Source organism: Hyla sarda, chromosome 2 (genome assembly GCF_029499605.1).
Source record: "Hyla sarda isolate aHylSar1 chromosome 2, aHylSar1.hap1, whole genome shotgun sequence".
NCBI classification, from domain to species: Eukaryota; Metazoa; Chordata; class Amphibia; order Anura; family Hylidae; genus Hyla; species Hyla sarda.
Genome location: NC_079190.1, coordinates 294,432,242 through 294,438,241, shown reverse-complemented (window position 1 = coordinate 294,438,241; position 6,000 = coordinate 294,432,242).

Genomic DNA, 6,000 nt, shown 5'->3' with positions numbered 1-6,000 from the left:
GTCACGCCCCCTTCGGTAGGCTTGCATTGAGGGGCGGAGCATGACATCACACGGGGCGGGGGGGGGGGTGACATCACATGCCGCCCGCCCTGTAGTCCCTGGTAATCAGTCCCGGAGCGAACACGCTCCGGGGACTGATTACAAACGGGGTGCCGCGTGCATGATCCCGGGGGTCACCAGTGGCGGGACTCCCGCGATCAAGCATCTTATCCCATAGGGGATAAGATGTCTAAGCACCGGAGTACCCCTTTAAATACAGCAATCCCTATTGGAATTTAAACAGTTAAAAAGACTGGCAGAGTGATATCTGATGTTGGTCATTACTGACAGGTGTCTAGCAGCCAGAACCTGGCAGGTATGGCGTCGGCTCAGCTCCTGAGCCAGCATCATATCATACTTCCTTACCTAAGTGATGCTGTAAATGTACATCATGGGTTAGAATGGGGTTAAAATCTCATCCCCTTCTGTCAGGATCCGGACTGGTATGCAGCGAGGACACTGGTGGTGGATCCTCTGTGTCAGAGAGGGATTGGCGTGGACCGTACCGGAGGTACCGTACCAGAGCCCGCCGCAAAGCGGGATGGTCTTGCTGCAGCAGTAGCAACCAGGTCGTGTCCACCGGTAGCGGCTCAACCTCGCTGACTGCTGAGACTGGCGTGGTACAGGAGGACTAGACAGAGGCGAGGTCAGACGTAGCAGAAGGTCAGGGCAGGCGGCAAAGTTTCGTAGTCAAGGGCAATGGCAGAAGGTCTGTAAACACTGGTAATGGACACACACAAGAACGCTTTCACTAGGCACAAGGCAACAAGATCCGGCAAGGACAGGAAGGGGAAGTGGGTTTAAATAGGCAAGGTACAGGTGCAGGTACTGATTGGGCCAGGCGCCAATCAATGGCGCACTGGCCCTTTAAATCTCAGAGAGCCGGCGCGCACGCGCCCTAGAGAGCGGGGCCGCGCGCACCGGGACTGAGCAGACAGAGGACAGGGCAGGTGAGGAGACTGGGATGCGACCCGCGGGCGGGCACGTCCCGCTACGTGGATCGCATCCCCGCCGGCAGTGACAGTGCAGCGCTCCCGGTCAGCGGGTCCGGTGAGGAGCAGGGACCCGGAGCGCTCGGCGTAACAACTTTGCTGCTACTGTATATGCTGTGGATTTTACATGCAGAAAATCCTCAGCAAATACACCACATACAACCATACACATATACATATTTTCCTATTCATTTCAGGACAGTAATATACATACAAAAACAGATACACACATGTATATATAAATGTACACACCTATCCACATTTAAATATACATTTACACACACACACATTTATATATACGTTTACACACACAAACACACATTTACACATACACACACATACACACACATTTATATATACATTTACACACATATTTATATATACATTTACACACATATTTATATATACATTTACACACACACACATTTATATATACGTTTACACACACACACAAATTTACACATACACACACATTTATATATACATTTACACATACACACACATTTATATATACATTTACACACATATTTATATATACATTTACACACATATTTATATATACATTTACACACATATTTATATATACATTTACACACACACATTTATATATACGTTTACACACACATTTACACATATACACACATTAATATATATATATTTACACACACATTTATAGATACATTTACATAAACACACACATTTATTTATACATTTACACACACATCCAGTACACTTGACTCTGTTACATCTGTCAGGCTTGCACTTGGCAGAACTACTGCACTCATCCTCCAGCACAGGGCAGCCATGAATGGGAATGTATATGAGAGAGGGGGAGGGAGCTCTGCATGGACTTCCTGGTCATACTGAGCTGTGTGATCTGTGCAGGCTGCATTTTCTCCCAAACCCTGCCTTCCTCAGCTGGCTGTGCAGAGAAAAAACTGTGCACTGGGACAGTGCTCTCTAGGTTGTTAGGGAGAGAAAGGAGGGTAGAGGGAGCCAGGGGGAATGAAATGTCACATGGTCTGTGACGTTTTGTATTCTCAACTTAGTGCAGGGCTTCCATCAGAAATTTCGGGGCCCCTAACACAGCTCAAGGCCTGCCCCCCCCCCCCCCTTCCACCACGTGGCCCGCCCCCGAATCCACCCCCAGGGCCTGTCCCTAATCTTATTTTAATTTCTAATTATATATTTCTAATTAGATTAAAGCAGAGTGCAGTGCAGTAAGACATTGTGCTGCACAGTATTTTACTGCACTGCACCCTGCTATATTCTAATACACCCTAATCTAGTTACTGTGAAATTTCCCTAATTCAACAATAGTGCCACATACTGATCATACAGAGGTCGATACTAGCAAGGGGTGTGCAGCCATTATAAGGGATTACAGTTACATTTAATGACTCACAAGCTACGTCTTCTTTGATTAGATTCCATCATGAAGACTTGTCTCCTAAGAACCTTCCAGACAAACATTTTAGGTGCCTTTCTTCAGCACAATGCCCACTTCTTTACAGACTCTTCATGTGTATGGCTGCACACATTAATAGTGCCCACTTTGTGCCTCTCTGTGCCCCTGTATATATATGTACACCCCCCTGTGCCCCCTATATATTTATAGACCCCACCTTTTCCCCGATATATTGTTAATGACCCCCTTGGTGCCCCCATATATATTTGTAAATCCCCCTCCCTTCTGTGCCCCCCTACATATTTAATGACCCTGTCTTGGTGCCCTTATATATATATATATATATATATATATATTTATTTATTTATTTATTTAATGACCCCCTCTTGGTGCCCCCATATATATATATATATATATATATATATATATATATATTTTTTTTTTTAATGACCCCCTCTTGGTGCTCCCATATATATATATATATATATATATATATATTTATTGACCCCCTCTTGGTTCCCCCGTATATATATTAAATGACAACCTCTTGGTGCCCCCCATATATATATTTATTGACCCCTCGTTCCCCCATATATATATATATTTAATTACCCTCTCTTGGTGCCCCCATATAGATTTATTGAACCCCCCTCTTGGTTCCCCCATATATATATTTAATGACAACCTCTTTGTGCCCCCATATATATATTTATTGACCCCCCCCCCCTCTTGGTGCCCCCATATATATATTTAATGACTCTCTCTCAGTGCCCCCATAATATATTTAATGACCCCCCCTTGGTGCCCCCATATATATTTAATGAACCTTCATCCCCTCTGTGGCCCCATATACTGCTGTAGGCCCTCCACAGACATACTGCCTCCAGCCATATATAGGATGCGACTGCAGGCAGTATGTCTGTGTACCGGCCCATTTCTGTGGTCCAATCACTCCTTCTCTGGTCTGGGGTCAGGATCGACTGCTATGGCCTATGGGTCATAGCCAGGGGTGGACTGACAATACTTGGGGCCCCCGGACCATAAAAAGGCAAGGGCCCCTGCTAGTCTCTGCAGCTCGTCAATCTTCTGCCACGCTCCTATTCCACCCAAATCCCCCACACAATAAACTAAAATTTATATATGTAAGAAACACTTAAACGTAGGTAAATTTCCATGACCAATAATACTGGTCGACAAGGAGTAAATATATACCACCATAAATGGATAATACCGCCATACTGTACTGAATAAAACCACTATACACAGACCAGTATACTATTCAGGATCTGTATACAATATAAGTGATTATATACAGGACCATACGGCAATAGATAACCGCTGTACACAGGATTTGTACACCATATAGGTGATTACAGTTACATTTTGGGACTCACAATTACGTCTTTTCTGATCAGCGGCGTCCTCTTTCCTTTTCTTCTCCGTCCAGATAAGACCGCCATGTGGATCTCATAACATCTGCAGGAAAAACATGTCAGACTCTGCATATATTCAGTGCCCTCCTCTACACAATCTTTCCATCTATAGGCCCACAAACTGTAATACTGCCCTCCTTGGTGTCCTGCACAGTAAAAGGGCAGGTAGGTAGGTAGCCAGGTAAATAGGCAACTAGGTAGGTAGACCAGGAAGCCAGATATGTAGGTAGGTGACTAGGGGGCTAGCTAGGCAGCCAGGTACATAGTTAGATAGCTGGGTATGTAGGTAGTTAGCCTGGTATGTAGGTAAGTAGTTAGGCATCCAGGTATAAAGTTAGGCAGCCCCCCATAGGAATAGGCAGAGTTACCCCCCCCCCTTCCCCATGGGTATAGGCAGAGTTACCCCCCCCTTTCCCTATAGGCAGAGTTACCCCCCTCCCCCTTTCCCCATATGTATAGGCAGAGTTGCCCACCCCCCCTCTTCCCAATAGGTATAGGCAGAGTTGTCTCCCATCCCTCTTTCCCCATAAGTATAGGCAGAGTTACCCACCCCCTCTCTTCCCCATAGGTATAGGCAGAGTTAGCCACCCCCCCTCTTCCCCATAGGTATAGGCAGAGTTACCCCCCCCTCTTCCCCATAGGTATAGGCAGAGTTACCCCCCCTCTTCCCCATAGGTATGCGCAGAGTTACTCCCCCTCTTCCCCATAGATATAGGCAGAGTTACCCTCCTCCTCTTCTCCATAGGTATAGGCAGAGTTACCCCCACCCTCTTCCCCATAGGCAGAGTTACCCCCCACCTCTTCCCCCTAGGCATAGGCAGAGTTACCCCCCCTCTTCCCCATAGGCAGAGTTACCCCCCCCCCCTCTTCCCCATAGGTGTAGGCAGAGTTAGCCCCCCTCTTCCCCATAGGTATAGGCAGATTAACCCCCCCCTTTCCTTATAGGTATAGACAGAGATACCCCCCTCCCCCCCATAAGTATAGGTAGAGTTACCCCCCTCCCCCCATAGGTATAGGCAGAGTTACCCCCCCCCCTCTTCCCCATAGGTATATGCAGAGTTACCCCCCCCCCTTCCCCATAGACATAGGCAGAGTTCCCCCCCCTCTTCCCCATAGGCATAGGCAGAGTTCCCCCCCTCTTCCCCATAGGTGTAGGCAGAGTTACCCCCCTCTTCCCCATACATATAGGCAGAGTTACTCCCCTCACTCTTCCCCTCAGGTATAGGCAGAGTTACCCCCCCCCTTCCCCATAGGTATAGGCAGAGTTACCCCCCCCTCTTCCCCATAGGTATAGGCAGAGTTACCCCCCCCCCTTCCCCGTAGGTGTAGGCAGAGTTACCCCCCCCCCTCTTCCCCATAGGTATAGGCAGAGTAACCCCCCCCCTTTCCCTATAGGTATAGGCAGAGTTACCCCCTCCCCCCTTTCCCCATAAGTATAGGCAGAGTTACTTCCCCCTTCTTCCCTATACATATAGGCAGTTACTCCCCCCCCCCCTTCCCCATAGGTATAGGTAGAGTAGCCCCCCCTCTTCCCCATAGGTATAAGCAGAGTACCCCCCCTCTTCCCCATATGTATAGGCAGAGTTCCCCCCCCATAGGTATATGCACCTGATGTCCCACGCAGTGATCTCCTCAGCAGCAGGGGCCCGCGCCTTCTCCCCTCCACAGTACAGGCGCTGATGAGTGACGTCATCGGCGCCTGTGCTGCGTGGGGGCGGAGGTCACGTTTCTTCTGTGTAAGCTGCAGATGCAGCTCAGACAGAGGGGACGCCTTCTCCGGTATGTGCGTGTATCGTGCATACAGGAGAAAGCAGCGCTGTCTGCTGGGGATCTGGGACAAGTGTCCCGGATCCTCAGTAGCGGCGGCAGGCCCTTAACCCAGCCAGGCGTGGTTTACTTCCTGCGGCAGTTAGCGGGGTCGGTCACAGAGCCCACGCCCCGTACTGGGGTACTGCCTGTACCCCCCTGATGGCGGCCCTGGTTATGTGAGTTGAGAATAGGAAACATCGCTGAGAAGACTGCAGTCCTGCTCACATGAAACCCCAGTAATACAGTGGGATTAGGGCAAGATTATACACGTGTATATATACTGCCAGTTAGCTCAGTGGAGCTCTTCGGGACTCCTCGC